Here is a 23,431-nt window from a genome sequence, read left to right on the forward strand (position 1 = left end):
AGGGGGAGGGGGAGGGGGAGGGGGCCGGCGCCTCCCCCGCCCGCCCGCCCTCCCCCCCCCTCCGTGGCCCCCCGCAGGCGACCGTCTCCCGCGGCTGGCTCGCCACGACCCCTGGCTCACCTGGCGGACCGAGGGCGAGGGCGCGGGCGGGGGGCCGTGGGCCGGAGCGTCGCGCTTGCCCGGGCAGGCGTCTGGGCGCCTCAGAGGGCTCGAAGGGGAGGCCGCGCGGCGGGGGCTGCAGGCGGGTGTCCCAGGCGGCGGGCTCTCTTCTGCGCAGAGAGACGGGGGCCCCCAGTCCCGCTCCGCCAAGCGCCAGCCAGGGGGAAGGGGCGGCTGCCTCCTTGGGGCTTGCCGGGGCCACCGGGCCGATGACCAACGCAGGACCACGACAATAACGGCTGAAAGGGATGTTTCTCCCCGCCTCCTGCTGGGGGTGTCCCGGGGGCCATGACAGGCGGGGGGGGGGAGCCAAAGGGCAACGGGGGCTCCAGGGAAGACAAGACTGGGAGGCCCCCCTCCCACACCCCTGACAACTGAAGGAGGGGCAGGGAGGAGGGCAAGGGGCTGCTGCCACCTGAATCCCGTCCAGGCCAGGCCAGACCTTTAAAGAGGGCCAGGGGGGGGGGAACCAAGCAGCCCTGGCTGAAGAGTCTTTGGCTGGAACCCATGCCACTCTTTGGCATGGTGGGTGGGGATAACAGTGGTGGGCAGGGCCTGGGGAAGTCCTGCCTCCAGGGGATCATTTAAAATAGCGGTCCCCAACCTTTTTAAGGTTGAGGACCACCTCCGGGAGTGGTGAAGAGCCGGCAGCCCCGGCACCGCGCATGCGCGTTAGCGCCCCTGGTCCTCCACCAGGCATTCGCTTGAGGCCGACCGACTCAGAACATCTGCTGGGCCCCCCCTCCCCTGGGCCCCCCTCCCCTCAGACACCCCACCATGACTGAACAATTTGATCTCCCCAGTGTTGTTGTTATTCATGTTGTGTTGTGATTGTTACCTGGTAGAGGTTATGATGTTCTATTGAAATTTGTATACTTGTATAGATTGTTATAGAGCCTCTTGTGGCGCAGAGTGGTAAGGCAGCCGTCTGAAAGCTTTGCCCATGAGGCTGGGAGTTCGATCCCAGCAGCCGGCTCAAGGTTGACTCAGCCTTCCATCCTTCTGAGGTCGGTAAAATGAGTACCCAGCTTGCTGGGGGGTAAAACGGTCATGACTGGGGAAGGCACTGGCAAACCACCCCGTATTGAGTCTGCCAAGAAAACGCTAGAGGGCGTCACCCCAAGGGTCAGACATGACTCGGTGCTTGCACAGGGGATACCTTTACCTTTACCTTTATAGATTGTTATAACGTTCCATGTAAAGTTAAGCAGTATTCCACGTAAACCGCCCAGAATGGGTGGTATAAAAATCCCAATAACTAAATAATCAGCGGCCCTCCTCTGGTAGGCTCTTGGTTTCCCATATTTCCCGCCCTCTTAGTGTTTACAGTCCTGTTGTTCCTGGGGAGCAGGGTTCAATGGATTCAGACATATTAAATGGAGTTTTAAACATTCTGTTTTGACAGTAAAAGCCCTCAGCCTGTATGTATCTCCAGAATACCTGAAGTCTATTTAACGGACGCCCAACCCTTTCCCCACCAGACTCCAACGCCCTCGATGGTTAAACCACAACTGCCCTTGCCAACATTCCAGTCGGCCGATAGACACAAAGTGCCTGAGGATTCTGGAAGTGGAATTCAAAACCATCCGTCCCCAGGAGAGACTGGCATGGGGGTTCCCATAGCAGAACTGCCCCACCTCCTCAACACGCCCCCAGCCCAGATGGCCCCGCCCACTGTGTGGCTACTGAGAAGGACCCTGATGGCCCCTTCTGCAAGCTGTTTCCCTAGGCTCACTATCAAACCCCTGGGAAGGCCAGATGGGCCCCATTGGCTGCCCTGCCAAGCAGCAAGGCAAAAAGGGAACAAAAACTCAACCAGAGAAAGCAAGTCAGGAGGCTCCGAAGGCTGAACAAAAATATTTACATTAGAACACAAATATTTATTATCTAGTATACACTAAGATGAAATCAAACGCCAAATAACACTGGGCCAGAACGCAATTATAAGCATGAACCGAATATGGTTATAAAGTTTTTAGCCTTAATACAAAATGCTGGCTAGTCAATGCCATTGTCTTCCCCATAGCAAGCTATGGATGCGAAAGATGGACCCTAAAGAAAGGAGACAGGAGGAAAACAGAAAGAAGACAGGAGGAAAACAGGAGACAAATGATGTGAATACCATGGACAGCCAAAGTTACTAACAAGAGAGGAGCAAACCAACCATGTCATTAGAAGGCAAGATATTACAGCTAAAGCTCACTTACTTTGGACACATCATGCGATCAAACTCACTAGAGAAATCATTAATGCTCGTCATGGTCAACGGCAAAAGGAAACGTGGTTGCCAAAGGATCTGACACGATCAAAGCCGACACACAACTGAAGACAGCAACAGAATACAGGATGATCTTGATATGCTCAAGAAGTAGGCTAAACTGAATAAAATGAAGTTCAATAGGGACAAATGTAAAGTTCTGCATTTAGGTAGGAAAAACCAAATACACCAATATAGGATGGGTAGACTTGTCTTGGCAGTAGCATGTGAGAAAAGGATCTAGGAGTCTTAGTAGACTGTACATTGAACATGAGTCAGCAGTGTGACTCAGTGGCTAAAAAGGCAAATGGGATTTTGGGCTGTATCAAACAGAGGATCGTGTCCAGATCACTGAAGGTGATGGTACCGCTTTACTCTGCTCTGGTTCGGCCTCACTTTGAGCAGTTTTGGGCACCCCAGTTGTAGACAAACTGGAGCATGTCCAGAGGAGGGCAACAAAGATGGTGAGGAGTTTGGAGACCAAGACATATGAAGAAAGGTTGGGGGAGCTTGCTCTGTTTAGCCTGTAGAGGAGATGACAGAGGGGATTTGATAACCATCTTCAAATATTTAAAAGGATGCCATATTGAGGATGGAGCAGAGTTGTTCTCTCTTGCCTTGGAGGAATGGACCAGAACGAATGGGATGAAATTAATTCAAAACAAATTCCGTCTCAATATCCGGAAGAAGTTCCTGACAGTTAGAGCAGTTTCTCAGTGGAACAGGCTTCCTTGGGAGGTGGTAGGTTCTCCATCTTTTGAAATTATTAAACAGCAGCTGGATAGATATCTGACGGAGAGGCTGATTCTGTGAAGGCTTAAGGGGGTGGCTTAAGTTTACAGTGGATGAGCACTCGGGTTGTGGGTGTCCTGCATGAAGCAGGGGGGTTGGACTAGATGACCCATGAGGTCCCTTCCAACTCTAGTATTCTATGATTCTAGGGATGACCATGAAACAACTAAAAGAAGCGGTCATTGACAGAGACGCATGGCAGAAGCTTTTCTATAGAATCGCCGAAGGTCGGACACGACTGGATGACATCATCATCAAGATGATACTAAATTGGGAGGGCTAACAAACAACAGAAGACAGAATCAGGATACAGGATGATCTTGACAAGCTGGAAAACTGGGCTAAAATCAATAAAATGAATTTCAATAGTAGTGGCACGTAGGGGGTGGTGGCAGGTAGGGTACCCTCACCACCTGGTGTCCTGCCCCACTAACTTTCCCTTTCAGATTGGAGGGGGGGAATCAGCGTCACCATTGGTGATCTCGTCTCCTCTGTCATCAGTGAGTGGGGAGTTGCTGGGCACTACCATCTCTTCCTGCTTCTTCCCCCTCCCCTCTTCTTGGCTTTTCCTTTCTTTCTGATCTAGTCTTCCCCTCCCCTTCCTCCTTCTCCACTAGTCTCCTCTCATGGTTCTCCTTTGCCTTTCCTTCCTTTTTCTTCTGTCCCCTTTCTCCTCTTGTTCCTCCTCCTCCAGGATCGTCCGTGCACCTCTTCTCCTTGATTCTGACCCTGGCAGGCCGTCCATACCCGCTTTTTATTCCTGCACCCTCTTAGAGTCCTGTAGGCTGGCCCCGCCCTGAGGCTTCACGTGCCATGCCCCTGTAGCTCAGCATCTTCCCGGCCTGCCTTGGGCGGGGCTCTAAGGCCCACATTGTTGCACCCGAGGTCATACGGCTCAAGCTGCGGGCTACAGGTGTGGAGATGGCAATCTGAAGTGCTCCTTAAGCTGTGGCATGGTCCATGGCAACAGAAATGCCCCCCCCCTCTGGCAATGGTCAGGTTTGCGGCTGGGGCCGTGGGGCTGCAGGTGGTGGCAGCAGTTTCCCACTGTTCCCTGGGGGGTCCCGGAGTGACACCAGCATCGGCAGCAGGGGTCGCGGCTGGCTCTAGAGCGGCTGCGGCAGTGGTGGGTGACTCCCGGGGTCTCCACAGCAGTGGGGCAAGGGGGAGCAAAGTCCAAGCTCCCCCTCCCAGCCAGGAGCCCCAGGAGCTCCGGACAAACCCCTCCTCTGGATTTGGGCTCAGCTTTGGTGCCAAATACCTCTCTGCCCTGGATTTGACAAAGGGATATTGGCAGGTACCCTTAGCACCAGAAGGCAGAGAGAAGATGGGCCTCACCCATTTAACAGTTCATCGGATCCAGACAGCCACTGGGGTCATGGTACGCACACCGTGGTAGCCCATTCCGTGCAAGCAATGGGATGTGGCATGCTGCTCCCAGCGACATGCTTGCCCTTGATGTCATTGAGCCCGCGGATAGTGAGCGGCGTATTCCCATTGTACTCGTCCCCAAGTTGGATGGCAGCATCTGGTTCTGAGTGGATTACTGGGAGGTCACCTGGGTTGCCAAGTTCGATGCCCATCCCATGACGTGGGCCAGCATTCTCAGGGGGCTCACATGCAGCTGCTTCCTCTTCCGGCATCCCCTGCTGCATTGTACCTCATAGGCCTGTGGCCCGATGGGATGGTGAAGGGGCCTTGCCATGGATTCCTCTTTTGTGTCCCTAAGGCCTACTGGTGCACCAAGACTTCATCCCCTGGCTGGAATTCTCTTGGTTCCCCTGATTGTAGTGGAGTTTCTGGGCATGCTGAGCCCTGGCCAGATTATTGCGACCATCCTCCTGGATGCCCTCCAACGGGGCTGTCAACTGCTGCATGTACTCCCCTGGGTTCTAGATGGGCCGGTCAATCTCAAGGGCCCATAGGTCCTCTACCACCCCAAGGATGTACTAGTGCTTGCACCCAAACGGGCATTTAAAGGGCGTAAACTCTTTGAGGTCTGTGGTATTTCCCACAAAGAAAATAGGATAGGATCCACATACAGATCCCAATCATTGGGATGATGGGAGGCTGTTTTTTGCAACATGGCTTTCAAGGTCTGGTTGGTATATTCGACCAGTCCATCAGTTTGTGGGTGGTAGATGGATATGAACAATTGATTGATGCCTGGGACCCAACATCCCTCCTTCAACTGGGTGGCTGTGAAGGGGGACCCCCTATCCGTGACAAGCTCTTGGGGCAGCCCAACATGGGGAAAAAATCTCATCAGGCCCCACTCCTGTCCCATGCTCTTCATACTGGGTAGGGGTACAGTCTCCGGGTCCATGAAGACCATCAAGTATCAGGTGCCCTGCCACATCCTTGGCAGCGGCCCCACAAAGGCCACGGCCACCCGGTCGAAGGGGTGGGCCACTATGGTCAATGGTTGGAGCGGGGCTCGTAAGGCATGTTTCTTGGTCAATTTTTGGCATAGGTCACACGACTGGCAATAGTCCCGTGTGTCTTTGTCAACTGACAGCCAGAAGAAATGGGCTAATGTTTGCTATGGGGTGTTCTTCCCCTTTATGGGGGAATGATGGAGTCCCCAGAGTGGTATGGTGAGAGGGAAGCAAAGTCTGAGTTCAGTTTCCAGAGATACATAGGAAAAGGTAGACCGGGATCCCCATACTGGAACAAGCCGTGGGTTAAGTTATATTGATACCATTTAGAAATGTTCTGTTACTTAGAGATATACACAGGGAATTGTTGAATTGTTGAAAAACATATGAGGACTTGCTACTGAGAAAGGATTATATACTGAAAACAGGTATTATCTGGAACCATTTTGGCAGAAGTCCTACTGAATAAAAACAACATAAAGGACACTCTTTTGTGAAATATTCTTTATTTTGGATTGCCATTAGTATAGGTCTATTTCTTCTCTTGCTGCTAACATAGACTATCCTAGTTTGTTCTTGTAGTGACCTCAAAAGTATGGAAAGATCTAGGGGTTTCATATTCTTTGAAGTGGAGCATTTGGTTCATAGACCAGAAAAAGTATATGTATACTATTTCAAACTTTGTTGTTGTTAGGTGCGAAGTCGTGTCAGACCCATTGCGACCCCACGGACAATGATCCTCCAGGCCTTCCTGTCCTCTATCATTCCCTGGAGTCCATTTAAGTTCACACCCACTGGAATACAACCTTGGGATCTCCCCATCCGGTTATTGAGACTGTTTGAAGTCTTCCTGCTTTCCTCGGGTTCCCACAGGGGTGTGTGTGTGTGTGTGTGTGTGTGTGTGTGTGTGTGTGTGTGTGTGTGTAGAGTCCAGAGTTATATGTTGTATCCCATGTATTTTGCTTCTGTATCGACAATGCCTGGCTGAGTGTGGTTCCTTATTCAATAAAATAAATGTTTTGCTTCAAGTCAAGGGTTTGTTTTTCTAGATAACTGAAGATCCTCACAGCTGGATAGCATAAATAGTGAGTTAGGAAACCAATGTCCCTGTTGAGTCCTGGGGATAACATTGTTCTGAGTGTAATAATAACTAGCATTTCAGCAGTCTCCCTATCCATTCTGTTCTTAAAGTTCTTTTGTAATAAAATACCTACTTTGAGGTTATCTATTATGCTGTATGTTAATTTGTCCTCTCACTCCATCTATAAGTCTGAGCTGCACATACACTCAGTGGTTACACATGGTGTGACCATAGACCAAATGCGTTTCGATCGAAAGGGTCTTCATCAGTGATCAAATAAATTATAATATACTAGCTTCAAAGCCTGTTCCTAAGAACGAGCCCTGAAAAGGCCCCCTCCCCTGGCCAGGCAGCTTAAGGTGACTTTGGGCCGCAGCTCACAGCCGGATCAAGTGGGGCAGGCAGGGGCTGGGCAGCTCATTATTAGGGCCAGGACAAAGCTCTTTAGCAGGCAGTCAGCAAGCCGGGAAGCCCTCGTCAGCAGGCCAGCCTAGCAGGCCAAGAGGCCCTCATTAGGAAGGCCAGCCTAGCAGCCCAAGAGGCCATCGTTAGCAAGCCCTCCACCATGACCTTTTGCCCAGGGCCCTCTCCCTTTACCTGCTGCTTGCTCCAGGCACTGAGGCGTCTGAGAGCAAAGAGGCTAAAGTCCAGGGATGGAGGGCAGGAGCCACAGGGGCAGGACCAATCAGGACAAAGCTAGCTGCATCCTGATTGGCCCTACTCCAACTTGGACAGCTGGACATGTTCCACCCCCCAGGCTGTTTCATAAATATATAGAGGAACAACAATGGATAAGGATGTATACGTGTCTCCACTTGCCCAATATGGCACCTCCTGACCTTCAAGCTGAACTTTGTCATGATAGTCAGCATGGGCCAGAATGCATATACTGGTTATAATTCAGCTGAGCAATGACACAAAACAGTGTCCTTAATATCCTTATTAACTATGGATCTAACAGGAAATAACCCCACAATTGCTTCAAGACTGGCTTTCCTCCAATATCTTCTCTCAAGCCTCTCAGCTCTTCAAAGGAAAGGAAGGGCCATCCCTCCAGCAGAAGTCTGTGGCCGAGCTACAACCACAATGGGGGTGGGGGTAGGGAGGGGTGGAGATCTCCTTTCACAGAATGTAAAAAACCAGAACTCTCAGGCATGTCTTCTGAAGAAGTGACCCAGACACTTCCTAAACAGAAAGGAAAAAGATTATCAGTTGTTAAAATATGGGCCCATCCATGCCTTTCAGAAACATTTCCCTTCTTTATCCTCTTAGTAAGTAAGAAACTTGGCAATCGCACCCCCCCTCCCAAAAAAACCCAGAGGCCGTCAGTTGCTTCCCGGCCTTCTGCCAGTGACTGAGCGACCTGTTTCTTCCCTTCAGTCCTGCATTCCACTGGTACGTCCCTTGCCCGAACTGACGCCAGCCCCCCAGCTCACCCCCCTTCAAAGCAAACATTCCAAATTGGCACCATTGCCTTGTTTCAAGTCTAAGGAATCCATTCATGACTCCCTAAAAAGTTCACCTCTGTTAGTTTGGCAGTGGAGGAGGTAGAACTGTGAGTGGGAACAGCAGGGGATGCCGTCTCCCGTGTGAGATCCCTCCCTTTCTTGCCCTAAAAGATAAGTTCATAAATGGCTCGGGATGGCAAAGAGAGATTCTGTTCTTCACTCAGAAATGACTGTCCCTCCCTCATTAATGCACTGGGTATAAAGAAGTTAGATTTCAAGCAGTCGTGAGAACATATGACATCCAGTGAACTAGAGCTGGGGTAGTCAACCTGTGGTCCTGCAGATGTTCATGGACTACAATTCCCATGAGCCCCTGCCAGCATTCACTGGCAGGGGCTCATGGGAACTGTAGTCCATGAACATCTGCAGGACCACAGGTTGACTACCCCTGCACTAGAGTGTTTTAAGCTGCTCCTTCTAGCAAGCTGATTTCCCCCCACTATTTAACATTTATATTATTTAGATTTTTAAAGAGCCTCTTGTGGCGCAGAGTGGTAAGGCAGCAGACATGCAGTCTGAAAGCTCTGCCCATGAGGCTGGGAGTTCGATCCCAGCAGCCGGCTCAAGGTTGACTCAGCCTTCCATCCTTCCGAGGTTGGTAAAATGAGTACCCAGCTTGCTTGCTGGGGGGTAAGTGGTAATGACTGGGGAAGGCCCTGGCAAACCACCCCGTATTGAGTCTGCCATGAAAGTGCTAAAGGGCGTCACCCCAAGGGTCAGACATGACCCAGTGCTTGCACAGGAGATTATCTTTACCTTTACCTATTACTTGGATTTAACTCCTGCGATGACTTGTTTTGTTTGAGGAGTATACATTTCTGCTTCTTCTACACCACGGAGAGGAAGTCTTTGGAGGACACGGAGTTCTGGCTGGGCAGGGAGTCAAACACCACCCGTGGCTCTGTGTGGTCTCACGAATCGAATGAAGCCTGGAAGAGAGCCGCCTCGAGCAGGCCAAAGACAGCTACGGTGGAATGTCACAGCGGGAGGAGTGGCTTGTTTTTAATGGGCTTGTAGATTTGCATTGTCTCTGTTCTGAGCTGCCTGAAGAAGATCTCTGGAGAGGCAGCAGCATAGACAATTTTCTCACACAAGCAAATAACTGAAAATGCAATGTCTTCAAGATCAGAGGTGAGAGCCCTTCTCCAGAGGCCTCCTGCCAGTGCTGATGCTGCTTGGCCAGGGCCTCTGCCTTCTGTTTTGGAGGACTTTGCATCCTGTGGCCCCGTGGTTTGGTGCCACGCCTCAGTTGCTCAGCCCTGCACCACCCTGGCCCCTGGTTTCTCAGTCCTTGTCTTACAGTTCTGTGGACATCTAGATGTCTTGCTCCTGCAAAGTCACTTCAGCTTGGGGACCTTTGGCTTTCAGGGACCTCAGTTCTGGGGGATTTCTGCAATGGTTGCTTCCAGGGGTCTCCTGGCCTTTCGGCCCCCTGAGCACTTTCGCCTGGCAGCTTTGTGTCCCCCTGGCCTCCCAGATCTGTTTTTGGACCCTTGAGGACCACCAGCTCTGTGGACCTGGCTCCTTGGACCTGCCAGCTCTGCACTATCACTTTGGGCCTGGGATGCGGGGTAGGGAGGCTGTTTCCAAGATCTCTGCCCCAGTGACCTTGGAGCTCTTTTGCCTGGGAGAAGAGGGGCTTGTGGTGGTGGCAGAGGCCTATCTCCGGCAGAACTGTCTGGCCAAGGCTGGGACTAGAGGGGACAGGTGTTTGTGGTTAACCTTGGGCCCCATGGAGCTGCCTGATGCAATCACAGCCTGTGGCTGCTGGGCCCCATGGGACCACTTGCTTTTATTATTATTATATATGAAGAAGCGTTGGTTCTTATATGCCGCTTTATTCTTCCCAAAGGAGTCTCAAAGTGGCTTACATTTGCCTCACCCACACTGATCTCATCAACTTGTCAACTTTGGTTAAAGAATGCTGTCTGAAGCCATCAAACATTCTCCCAAGCCCTTTAACTACCAGAACCTGGTCTCTACTCAGTGTGTGTGTGTGTGTGTGTGTGTAGATCTCTCCACACCCAGCATTGCTTTCCATACCCAATGTCATCAACCCCCATCTCTTTGCCTCCAGTTGCAGTATATGTTCTGTTTCCTTATTATCTAACCTTTTCCCTCTGTAGAACTTTCTCTGTGTGTTTCTTAATAAGATACAAAATCCTTTTTGGAACCCAATTAGGCCTGCTTATTTCAGGGCTTCTCCCAGGGAAATTATCTCATAAAAATTGATAGAAAGATTTTACGTTACCCAGCCACTTGCAATACTCATAATTCCTCATGATTCCTTTTGAGCGATCCATTTTGGGTAACAGTGCCCTACAATTCCTAACCCCACGGTATAGATGGCTGACCTTACTAAAAATTGTTTCAAACTCTTTGTCACAATGAAGATATTGTAATAAGCTTGGAATAATCTGAAAAACAGGTTGTAATAAAACAGGCTGCTGTTACATGCTTTTGCTATTTCCCTTTCTTTTTATTTTATTTATTTAGATTTTTATACTCCATATGTCTCTGGGCGGTTTAAATAAAATCATGAAGTAATTACATGGAACATCATAACAAAGAAAGCAGTCATAACATAGCATAACACATATCAACTAGGATATTTCAACAGAACATTGTTCAACAAAGATAGCAACCTTAGGTAGGTCATAAGTCAGGGGTAGTCAAAGTGCGGCCCTCCAGATGTCCATGGACCACAATTCCCAGAAGCCCCTGCCAGCGAATGCTGGCAGGGGCTTCTGGGAATTGTGGTCCATGGACATCTGGAGGGCCGCACTTTGACTACCCCTGTCATAAGTAGTCGTGTAAGGGGGGTGTCAGGGGGGACCAATGGATGTTGGTGGGTCGGTCAGCCTCAAGCAAATGCCTGGTGGAGGAGCTCCCTTGTGCAGGCCCTGTGGAATTGTGGGAGTTCGGGCAGGGCCCTGATCTCCTCAGGGAGCTCGTTCCACCAGGACTGAAAAAGCTCTGGCCCTCGTTGAGGTCTGTGCTTCTCTGGGGCCAGGGATCCGCAGCCAGTTGGAGGTGGTAGAGCATAAGGCTCCTAAGGGGATCTAGGCAGGGAGGAGGTCTCTCAGGTACCCTGGGCCCAGACCGCGTATGGCCTTGAAGGTGATTACCATAACCATAAGCTTAATCCAGAATTCAACTGGGAGCCAGCCAAATTGTTGGAGTACAGGCCAGATGTGGGATGTCCACGGTGTATTAGTGAGAATCCTGGCCGCAGTGTTCTGGGCCAGTTGCAGATCAAGGTCAAGGGCAGGCCTGCGTAGAGCGAGTTGTAGAAGTCTAGTCTAGAGGTGACTGTTACATCGATCACTGTGGCTACGTGTTCTGGAGCCAGGTAGGTTGCTAGTAGCTTGGCCTGGCAGGGGTGGTAAAATGCCAGCCGCACTACCTTTGTGACCTGGGTTTCCATTGTAAGGGAAGCCTCCAGGATCATTGGACCTGCACTGAGTGGACTTTGGATGCTCTTCCCTGGCATGCTTCTGGCACCACCTATTTTTGGGGATGGCCTTGTGGCAGGTTTAGCAGCACATTCACCGGATAACATATCTCAGTATTATGCTGTGAGCAGTTGCCATCCTAAGCCATTTTTGGAATGGTCATAGAACTGCACCCAGAACTCACTGAGTAATATGGCGAGCTTCTATTAGAGCAATGCATTCCCCTTGGCATGGTCCAGAAATTTAAATATCCAGTCTCCGATATGGCTTCCCGGAATGTTACTCAGCATGAGAAAAGACAGGGACTGGAAAACTAGTGCAGGAAAATCCCAGTGTTGGATTTGAATTGGCTCTTTTTAAAAGCGACTATTCTCTCTATTATCTGGAGTACTCATTTCACGAGGACAGTGTCGGTCAGCTAGCTGTTGAGAAGGCTGGCTGTTTTAAGGGTGATGTCATGATCTCATCCAGTCTTGTTCAAAGCTTTCAACACTTTCCATCTGAACATTAAGACTGGGACTGGGGTCATGTATCAAAGAGCCAGAAGGCAAGAAGGATTACTTGGTGGCTTCTGTTGGCTGGGCAGCATGGACTCATTCAGTTCCTGTTTCCCCCCAGATTATGTTTTACTGCGTGAGTACAGATTATATGCACTCCATCCCAGGTCTTTAGGGCCTGGCTGTAGAAGCAGAGGCGTGTCCTTCCCCACTTAGGGTGTTTCTGCTAGAAAGCTTTAGCCTTGGAACAGAAATTTCTTCCTCCTTGCAGTTCTTTTTCACCACACAGTTCCTATTCATTTCTTTATTATTTTCTCCTTGGAGTCTCCAGTGTTTTTAAGCCAAACCTTGTGTATTTAAATAGACACATGAGCTCATTAATTCAGAATCAAATCCCTACTACGTCAAGGGTCTGTTGGCTTTTTCTCTGAGGTCTCCAGGTCTCTATGGGATTTAAGCTCTATGGACCCACACTCCCATTACAGTGCAATGCACACAACTGCGCACTCCTACCTGAGCAAACCTTCTGCGTCTTGTCCCGTGACATTCTGATCAGCAGATTCGTATGCGAACGGATCAGACCAGTTTGGAAATCCCGTGCCCAGGGGATTCTGGGAGTAACAGAGTCTGGAAAGGCGATTTTAGCCAAAGCTTAGACAGGTTAGCATCGCTGGATCTTCCATAAAGAGATATTCTTCAATAAACTCTCAAATAGAGGTGCTTGGCCCAAGCAGCCCACACCACAGCCCATAATAGGAGAGTACTGGTGCTATGGTATGCAAAAGGGCTGCCCCCCAAAACCATCTCCCCTTTGGGATCTTCCCCTGAACAAGCTCCCATAATAATAAAAGGGGGGAGCACGCTCCCCCCCACATACCCCTCCTTTAGTATATCTATGGCAGCAGCTCCTGTGCTTCCTCCAAGGGTGCCCTACCCAGGCATCAACATGCTGCATGGCCTACCAGATGCCAATAACCCTGTGGGAGAGGGTAGGACCTAGAGAATCCCCCCCCCTTTCCTGATAAGTCACCCTTCTTGGACCACTCACCAGCTCATTGCCTGGGCTGGTGACCCATAGCAGCCAGCAGACTGTTCATGGGGGGGGGGGGGCTCTCAGAAATACTCCAGTATAGCTGGCACATATGCTGCTGGTGTACCAGCCAGTCAGCTCCCTGTGCACTTCCAGCAATATTCCCCCCCCCGCCCAAATATGTGGGGAAGTAATCAATGTTGGTTCTTTTATAAAAGAAGAACTGTTTTTTTTGTTCCTCATTTCTGTACTACCCAAAAGTGAAGCAGCTACAATCTCCTACCCTTCCTCTCCCTACAATAGACACCCTGTGAGGTAGGTGAGGCTGATGTCAGGCCCTCATGTCAGGCCCTCACATCAGTTAAGCAATCAGTTCCAAAGAAAACCCCAGAGAGGCAGTCATGTTGGTCTATAGTAGGAAAAACAAAATAGACACTAAATTGACAAAGTCCTGTGCCACTTTGAAGACTGACAGATTTCCTTGCAGAGTGAGCTTCAGGGCTACCACCTACACCATTAGATGCATTAAGCGAATCTTTCAGTCAGTGGATATTACTACACAGGGGGGAACAAAGCAGTGGCGAAGAAAGGCTCCAAAAGGCAGCAGAGATCGTGGCATTTCTAGGCAAAACTCAGGCCTGCAATATCAGCCCAGTCCTTGAGGAGTCTTTGTTAGTAAGAAAGGACAGCGACAGTAACACCCATCTAAACACATTTTGCCATGGAGACTGGATACCTTGCCAGCGTGGAGTGGGGGCTAAGAGAGGCAGCTTCTAATCTGGAGAGCCGGGTTTGATTCCCCACTCCCCCACATGCACCCAACTGGGTGACCTTGGGCTAGGCACAGTCCTGTTAGAACTGTTCTCACAGAGCAGTTCTTTCAGAGCTCTCTCAGCCTCACCCACCTCAATGGGTGTCTGTTGTGGGAAGAGGAAAGGAAGGTAATTGGAAGCCACTTTGAGACTACTTTGGGTAGTGAAAATGAGGTATAAAAAACAACTCTTCTTCTGTGAATTAATGAACATTGTATATTTAATGTCAAAGGAATTGAAAGCCAAAGAAAATTATATCTCAGAAAAAAGAAAGTTGTGTACCTTTGAATCATATTGTTCCTCTTTGGAAATAAAGAGAAGTGTGGCATAATTATTTCTTATTTAGAATGACAGAATTCCTTGACTGATGGTGTAGTTCAGGTTTCAGATTGGGATCATAATTTAGAGGTTTTATGCATTTTTTAAAGAAAAGCAAACCCAACTACTGCATAAGGCAGATCAGTTCTAGCAGTCCCACTTTTTTACGTTATAAGGCAGCTTGCCGTGTAAATAACAACAAAATACAATAAAACACGTGCTGTGAAGCAGAGCAGTAAGGAGGACTGCAAAATCAGAGGACAATGAAATGGTATTTCAGGAACATCTGGCTTTTATTTTCATTCAGCTATCAAAATGGAAAACTTACTACAGTCTCAGTGTAACAGAAGAGGTTTAGCTGAGGTGTGCATTAAAAAGCATTCTCTAGTGCCATCTAGTGATCCAAGACCGGCTCTTGATGCTCCAGATCCTGTTTGGGTTCCAGTGCGAAGGGGTGGAAGCAATCCAACGATTCTGTGGGTGCACCAGGTGGAGATCACGGAAGAGGAGGTGGATGGCAACGTCTGTGACATGCAGTGGTGGCTGCAGGAGCAAGTCGAGCAGCAGGACGTCCGTGGCAGGAACAGGAACAATTAAAGCTTATATTTTTCTGTTAGCTTTGTATTTAATCCTTTTATGGGTATTTAAATTTCCTCATTAAACATGGGTAACCACCACAGTATTACTATTTTACTGAAAGAATTTTCTTTTTTTCTTTTTTTGATTGCACTGACTACCTCTGTGTCCTCTTGTTGCTTATTACTGCCCAGAAGTTGGCATCCCTGTTTACCCATTTGCATTTGGCCCCTGTTAGAATTACTTTGGATAGGAGGAGCCAGTTTGTTGCCAAGTTTGGAAGGAGTTTCTTAAGCTGCTGGGAGCTGAACCCCTAGAGGATCCCCAGAGTAAAATAAATGTACAGGGTTCCCAAATTGATTTCTTGATGGGCACAGAAGCCAGCTGTCCTGTAATCCCTAAACAATGTACCTCGTTTACTGAAAAGATGTTCCAGTAGTGGGGGCAACTGCAGGGTATAGGGTGTCCTGGAAAAGGGTCCAGGTTAAGATCTGCAAGGTTCACCATCGGGGATTTGTCATCTCCCAGGGGCAGAGAGAGCTATTACCTGAAAGAAAAGAAGCAATTTGCCAGGTACCTGAGTCTACTAAGTGAAAGGAACTTGATGAATTCTTCAAAATGTGCAGTCCTCCTGCCTGTGCAGTCCACCATGAAAGTAAGGTAAAGGTAAAGGTATCCCCTGTGCAAGCACTGGGTCATGTCTGACCCTTGGGGTGACGCCTTCCAGCGTTTTCATGGCAGACTCAATACGGGGTGGTTTGCCAGTGCCTTCCTCCCTACCATGAAAGTAGGCCGGAGAAAACTACAGACTCGGTTTTTACCTTGCAGCAGGTGGAGCTGCTTGCAGAGACCTGCAGCCAGGCTAAGAAAAGTGGTCTAGAGCAGGGGTAGTCAACCTGTGGTCCTCCAGATGTTCATGGATTACAATTCCCATGAGCCCCTGCCAGCATTTGTAGTAGTCCATGAACATCTGGAGGACCATAGGTTGACTACCTCTGGCCTAGAGCCCCAAGTACCGTCCCCCACCATGAGAACTTCCAGTGGATTAAAACTGCTCTGGAAATAGATCCGGATCTAGAGACTTTACAGGGAGTGTTACAAGAACCAGGTTGCTGTGCCTCCCCCTGCTGCACACAGGGAACCCAGAGCCTCAGTGGGGAAATTTACTGCATCTCTCCCCCAGCAGGAGAGCACTGAGAGAGGAACAACAAAGAAACCTAGCAGGCATCCCACTGGGTCAAGCAAGGGCCTGAAAAGCAATGAAGACAATCTATTTTTTTTAATGTAACAAACAAACAAATACTAGCACTAAGAATGGCAAAAGCACACCAAACAGGATCTCAACATTCCGCCGCCTAAGACAACCTTCTACCCCCGACCACAACCAGGCGTGGGCTCATCTGGATAGCCTTGATGGAACCGCGCCACTAATGAGGGAGTGTTCACGTGGGCATTGTCCATCCCTCCAGTCCAAGTTTATTCACAGTCACAGACCAAAGGAACACAAAAATAAATATGTGGACTAAATAAGGTTAAAAGTGTAAAAGGCACACCAAAGAAAGCTGGTAACTAGAGTAGAAAGGTTAGTAGTGAACAGTCAACATTAACCAATCATAGAGCGACTCTGTGGGCCATTTCGCACGGCTTCAAAGTAGCAGAATGGTTGCTATTTGGAAACGCTACTAATTTGCCATAACCCACGACGTCGTAGACAATCTGCAACAATCCTGAAACCAATCAGCAAAAAGCGCTTCGTTGTGGCGCTTTCAGGGGAATCCAGAAAAGTGGATTCACCCTCCGGATAGCGATACACTCCTGCAACCAATCTGCAACAGTAGCGCTAAAGACCTGTGCGTTACCATTGTTGCTGGTTCTTCAAAGTCCCTCCCCCTGGCTCTCTCCTCCAAACTTCCGGCGAAGCGATCGCCATTTTTTTTTCTCCGAGCGAGCGGGGATAAACGCACCGGCGAGCCTCTTTCTGTTTAGAGGCTTCCCTGGCTTCAGTCCTTCACCTTTAGTCACTAAGCACAAACCACTGAAAAGCCCGTTTGCTGAAATAAAGTCCCTTTATTTTTTACAAATAAATTCAGCCGAAAATCGTGCCCGTGAGAGGGGGGGGGATTTTTTTTTTATCACTCGAGGCAGCGTGCAAACGATCATACAATCAAACGACAGCTCACATTAGGCAGCTGGATGGGTCTCTCCGTAGCAACGAATCTACCTAGATTCGTTGCTATGGGTCGTTTTTTTTTTTTTTTAAACCTTTCTTAAAGGGAAAGGGGCTGTTTGGGAGCATGCTAACGGCTGCCCATTGGCTGCTTGACGGCCAGGGGCGGGACGAGCTTGGCAATAGTGCTTCCTTTCTAGCGATTTCTGCCGAGACCGGAAGCCTGTGGGAAACGCTAAAAAACGCAACTGATTCCACTACAAAGGCAGGTATGCATAACGACGAATTCCACTATTTTAAATGGCGATTTTTCATTCCGCAAACAATTTGCAACAAAGATCCCTGTGCGAAAAGGCCCTGTGTTAACAACCCGGTTCTTTCTGATTCTAGCAGCCAGCCAAGCAGATCCGGCCACTTTATTTGCTAAATAAAGTTTATTTGCTAAATAAATTTATTTGGGATTCACGGTTTGAATCCCATAACAAGAGTTGGAGGTGTTGGCTTCTCAGGCCATGGGGGCAATCCATAAGCAATGGTACTAATCCTCCTGTAGGTATGAGATGATATAATCTGCTCTCCAATAAGACGTGCTCAGTGGTCTCAATCTGATCCTCATTGCAGATGCAGCGATGAGTGAGACTTGGTTAAATTTCCCACTCAGATATGCAGAGGGGAGGGTGCTATAATGAAGGAGGGGGAAAGATCTTCTGTGTTTGGAATCTGCAACATTAATTTGGTATGGCATCAATGTGTTCCTGATTAATAGATCTTTCCTAAAGAGAGGATCCTGGATTTTACTGAAGTCCTGTACCTCTCTACTTCCATCACCCTTGTCTTGAGAAGACTTATAGCCTTGTCTTAGCCCTTGGCCAAAATCAGTTGGTGGGAGAGACCAGAGTAGCACAACTGTTTGGGAGTGCCATTTGCCAGGGTGTGACAAAAGAGTCCATCAGAATTAGAGGTGAAAGGCCAAGTTGTCAGAAAAACAATTTTAACAAAACATAAAGGTACGTCTAAAGGTAGAACATGAGCCTCTTGTGGCGCAGAGTGGTAAGGCAGCAGACATGCAGTCTGGAAGCTCTGCCCATGAGGCCAGGAGTTCAACCCCAGCAGCCGGCTCAAGGTTGACTCAGCCTTCCATCCTTCCGAGGTTGGTAAAATGAGTACCCAGCTTGCTTGCTGGGGGGTAAACGGTAATGACTGGGGAAGGCACTGGCAAACCACCCCGTATTGAGTCTGCCATGAAAACGCTAGAGGGCGTCACCCCAAGGGTCAGACATGACTCAGTGCTTGCACAGGGGATACCTTTACCTTTTTAAAGGTAGAACGTTTACCAATCCCATCTCGATCCTATCTGCTGCGTTTGAAACATAGCTTGGTACCTGCAAAACTGACCTCAGAAATTTAGATTGGACCTTCTCTAGACTATCTAAATCAGGGGTAGTCAAACTGTGGCCATCCAGATGTCCATAGACTACAATTCCCATGAGCCCCTGCCAGCCTCTTCAGTATCCTTTGACTGAGGCGTGTTCCTCTCCAGAGCAGAGTACAACATCTTAAGGTGGTCTTCCCATATTTCAGCTGGGATTGTTGAGGCCAGACAAGGTTTCTTGGGGGGGCCATCTGCTACCATCTTCCAAAACTGAGGGGAATCCCTGAGGAGCGCTGCTTGTCTGATATTCTTCCCAGGCTTCCTTTGTGGCCTTTTTTAAAAAAAATAGAAATTGTGTTTTTAAACTTCTGTTCTAATTGTTTGATCTCATTAATCAGAGTTCTGGTAGGGTTAACCCTATAACGACCTTGCATACCTCTCCGAGTCTTTTTAAGGGATCTGGAATAGGTTTTGGAATTGCCATTTGAAAGTTTACTTGATTCTAACCCTATGCTTCTTATAGTATCCTCAAAGCTCTCTACAAGAGCATCATAAGCGCAGGTGGACATAATATCTTTAGTGCCCTTAATAGGACCCCTCTGTTTTGTTTGTGAAAGGAAGAGAGTTGAAAGGTTGTTAATAGTTGTTGTCCTCAGAGTCCATTTAACCCAGGGGTAGTCAAACTGCGGCCCTCCAGATGTCCATGGACTACAATTCCCAGGAGCCCCTGCCAGCGAATGCTGGCAGGGGCTCCTGGGAACTGTAGTCCATGGACATCTGGAGGGCCGCAGTTTGACTACCCCTGATTTAACCCTTGGAAGACAGTTTTCTTTAATCCACATACCTTCACATTGCTGTAATAAGTGGGATTGTTTACAGTAAGAGGGAAATGGTCACGATCATAGAAATTCTATAAAATTCCGGAACACATTTTTGGACACTATGATATAGTCAACGGGACTCATTCTGCCCCCTCCTGGATAGTCTGCTGCTACTGAACCGTTCAATAACATTAGGGCCAGACTGCAACATGGTGCCTCGTGTCTTTGAAAGTTCTTGTGTGAAGTGGCTCAGGTGGTCTACTGAGTCGAAGGTGATAAGATCTAATGGTCCCTCAGTGTCCTTGCAGCTGTTCTTTATAGGTAATAAGGCCTTATTAATTTGCACCAGGTGCTGTTTCTGCTGCAAGGCTTCCCATGGTCAGAGTTCCCTTAAGAAACAGTGAACTTTTCATGTTGGAGGGAGGGGTGACTCAGGGGTAGAGTTCACTGGGCCATTCCGCACCGGGTTCCATGTTGCAAATTGGTTGCGGAACGAAAAATCGCCATTTTAAATAGTGGAATTTGTCATTATGCATACCTGCCTTTGTAGTGGAATCCAGTTGCGTTTCTATCGTTTCCCACAGGGTTCCGGTCTCGGCAAAAATTGCTAGAAAGGAAGCGCTATTGCTGAGCTGTGTCCCGCCCCTGGCCGTCAAGTAGCCAATGGGCGGCCGTTATCATGCTCCCAAACAGCCCCTTTCCCTTTAAAGAAGGTTTAAAAAAAAAAAAACATCAGTTGCAACGAATATGTGTTGATCCGTTGCAATGGAGAGACCCAGCCAGTTAGCAGGTGATGTTTGAGCTGCCGTTTCATCGTTGCCACGCTCCCCCCCGAGTGAAAAAAAAAATCCCCCCCCTCACGGGCGCGATTTTCAGCCGAAAACAATGTGAAAAATAAAGGGAAAATAAACAAGCAAACGGGCCTCTGCGAATCTTGTGCTTGGTGACTTTAAACAGAGGGACTGCAGCCAGGGAAGCCTCGCTGGGTAAACGAAGACTTGCCGGTGCGTTGATCTCCGCTCGCTCGGTGAAAAAAAAATGCCGATCGCTTCGCCGGAAGATCAGAGGAGAGAGCCAGGGGGAGGGACTTTGCAGAAACCGCAACAATGGTAACGCACAGAACTTTTCCGCTAGTGTTGCAGATTGGTTGCAGGAGTGTAGCGCTTTCTGGAGGGTGAATCCACTTTTTGGGATTTCCCCGAAAGCGCTACAACGAAGCACTTTTTGCGGATCAGTTTCAGGAGTGTTGCAGATTGTCAACGACATTGTGCATAATGGCAAAACTGTAGCGATTTCAATTTGTAACCATTGTGCTATTTTGGATCAGTGCGGAATGGCCCACTGATTTTCCTGATGCAGCCCTTCAATCAGCAGGGATTTTCCTTTGGAATTTTCATGCCTAAAGGGTTTCTCAGGGGTAGAGTCTATGTCTTATGCTGGCACTCCAGTTATATTACCACTTCCCATAGGATGGGTGTGAGTCACCTCTGTGTTAATTCATCCACTGTAACATCCAGGAGTTTCTCTAGCATGCTGTGATTGCATCCTGTTCTATCTTAGGGAGTTTCCCAAATGACTGTAAGAGGTCATCTTCTATTGAGTTGTCCAAATACTATGTTCTCCCTTTGGCAACCTCTAAGTGGCTTTTATAACTAGGCTATTTGCTTGTGGCCTGCGTACACCTCTTCCACTGCTGTGTTTTTTATTTAATTAGGGGGGTTAATACCTGCATTTTTAAATACTCTGCTTGGAAAAATCCCCAGCTGTTCCAGTCTTTCCCTCTGTGCCAAAATTAGTTTGGGAATTGCTGAAGTCCTAAAGGTTAGTAAAACTTTCTTGGTTTGGTTTAAGCAGTTTAAAAACTCTGTTGAGTTCAAATCAATAGAGTTTACCGGTCTTTTGGAAACAGTCCTCAAGTGTTTCATAACTCTCCAAGTGGGCCCCTACGATGGCAAATACCTCCTCTAAGGGCAGACTGCCAGACCAATGCTTCTTTTTTGAAGAGTAAGATTTTGAAACAGGGTGGGTCCATGCAGTAGCTCGGATCTCAGCTGTTTGGTGTTTACAGCTGATGGTTGTGAGGGTTTGATTGTGTGCTTAAGTGCAGGGGTAGTCAACCTGTGATCCTCCAGAGGTTCATGGCATTTGCTGGCAGCGGCTCATGGGAACTGTAGTCCATGAACCTCTGGAGGACCACAGGTGGACCTCGCACCCAATCCTTGTCTTGCACCAGCTGTTTCTCCTCAATCAAAGGATCCACTCTTGAGGAAAGAACCCTCATAACTTTGTGAACCGCCCTGAGCCTTAGTGGAGGATGGTATACAAATATTTCAAAAATATTTCAAAAATATTTGTTACTGTGATAACTGTCAGGTCTGCAAAATTTGCCATCAGGTTATCTTTACTTTCATTTAGTCTGCTCTCTTCATAGATTAGGTCACTTTCTTAGAATCATAGAAAGTTGGAAGGGACCTCCTAGGTCATCTAGTCCAACCCCCCTGCACTGTGCAGGACACTCACATCCCAATTGCTCATCTACTGTCACCTGCCACTGTCATCTCCCAACTCTTGCTGGCTGTTGTTTTCCTGACTTTCTGGCAGAACCGCCTAATGGTTTGATATTGGTACTTTATATAGGAGACAGTTTTATTTTGAAAAGAATCCTCTATCCTCTTTGATTTACCACGTGCAAAAGAACGCTGTTCGAATGGGATTGTCCAAGCTAAAAAATCTGACCAGTTGGCTATCAAAAAGATATAATCTATTTTTGTTTATAATTGTTCCAATCTATTGAAATAAATGAATAATTTCAATAATTAATATTCAGTAGATATTATCTTCATGTCTGTGTGTATTATCTTCATAGTTTTGGTTTACTGGCAGGCGGAGTCTTACCCTCCTTAGAGTCACCACATCTTTTTCCTTTACCTCCACCCGGCCTTATCGTATTAACAACAACTCTACAATCTCCCCTCCCAGCCTTGGCCCGACCAAGTCATAAACTCGGTGGATACTACCAGCTTCAAGTCCCGCCAAGACAAACAGGTTCAAGGCTTGTAGATAAAGTCCTTGAGCGTAAATGATTCCCAAATAAAGGAAACCAGGATGCCGAAGGCTTTTTACAGCACAGCTTAAGGCTGGAGGCGTCAAGGCTCCTCTTGACAAATTGGGGCAAATAAAGATAAAAAGTCCTATCAGGAACTGCAATGTTGACGCTTGAAACTTCGGAAGCAGGTCAAACAGCTTCAAAGGGAAAAGCTGTGCAAAAAACAGAGCAGAGTCAGTAAACCACGTTGCCTCTCCGCGGCCACCTTGAATCCCCTCCTGTCTTGTCACTCCTTGGTTTGAAGGCCCACGCCTGGTGCACATCCATTCATCTTCTTGTGCTGAGAAATGCTTCCTGGATGCGCTTTTGGGGGAGTCTGGAGTCAAGGAGCCCAGAAACTTTGCCATGTCTATTCTTGCCGACTATGGCAGGAGGCAGGTTCATCAGGGACGGAATCATAGAATCATAGAATCACAGAGTTGGAAGGGGCCATACAGGCCATCTAGTCCAACCCTCTGCTCAACGCAGGATTAGCCCTAAGCATCCTAAAGCAATGCCCTTGGTCAGGGAGGAGAGTGCATTTTAGTGGGCTGGTGATGTGTCAAACGCTTAGGAGAGACATATGCCCACGTCCAAAGCCACGTTCTGGCCTCTCTGTTTGCCATCCCTTTATTGCTGAGACCTTTTCCGGCCACTGGGAAAGAAGGGAGGACTCAGGCTGCATTTAGACCCCGCCTCTCTCACACGGTGCTCCTGCTCCTGCTGGGGACTTACCCAGACGCCATTGCTGGCCTTTGCTGGTCCCTTCCGTTGGTGCATTGCAGCTCCTGCAGTTGTTGCCGCCTCAGTTCTGGCCCTGCTGGAGTTTGGAGGGCTTATGGCCACAGCTTTTGCTGCTGTGCTCCTCCTCCTGTGGCTGGCATTTCTCCCTAGGCCAATGCAGCGGTTGCTGCTGATGACTGTGCCATATGCTGTTGGAGGGCACTCCTGGAGTGCTTTGACTTGCTGGTCATTTAATCCTTTGTGACATCAGGCTCCAGACTTGCAGCGGCTGTTCTCTCGGTTCCAGGCCTGCCGCAGTGCTGTTCTGCAGGCTCGTAGGCTGTCTGTAGCTGCTCCCGTTGGTGTTGGGCCCTTTCACACCCTTGGGGCTTCTTCAGCC

This window comes from Paroedura picta, chromosome 6, assembly GCF_049243985.1.
Source record: "Paroedura picta isolate Pp20150507F chromosome 6, Ppicta_v3.0, whole genome shotgun sequence".
Lineage (NCBI taxonomy): Eukaryota > Metazoa > Chordata > Lepidosauria > Squamata > Gekkonidae > Paroedura > Paroedura picta.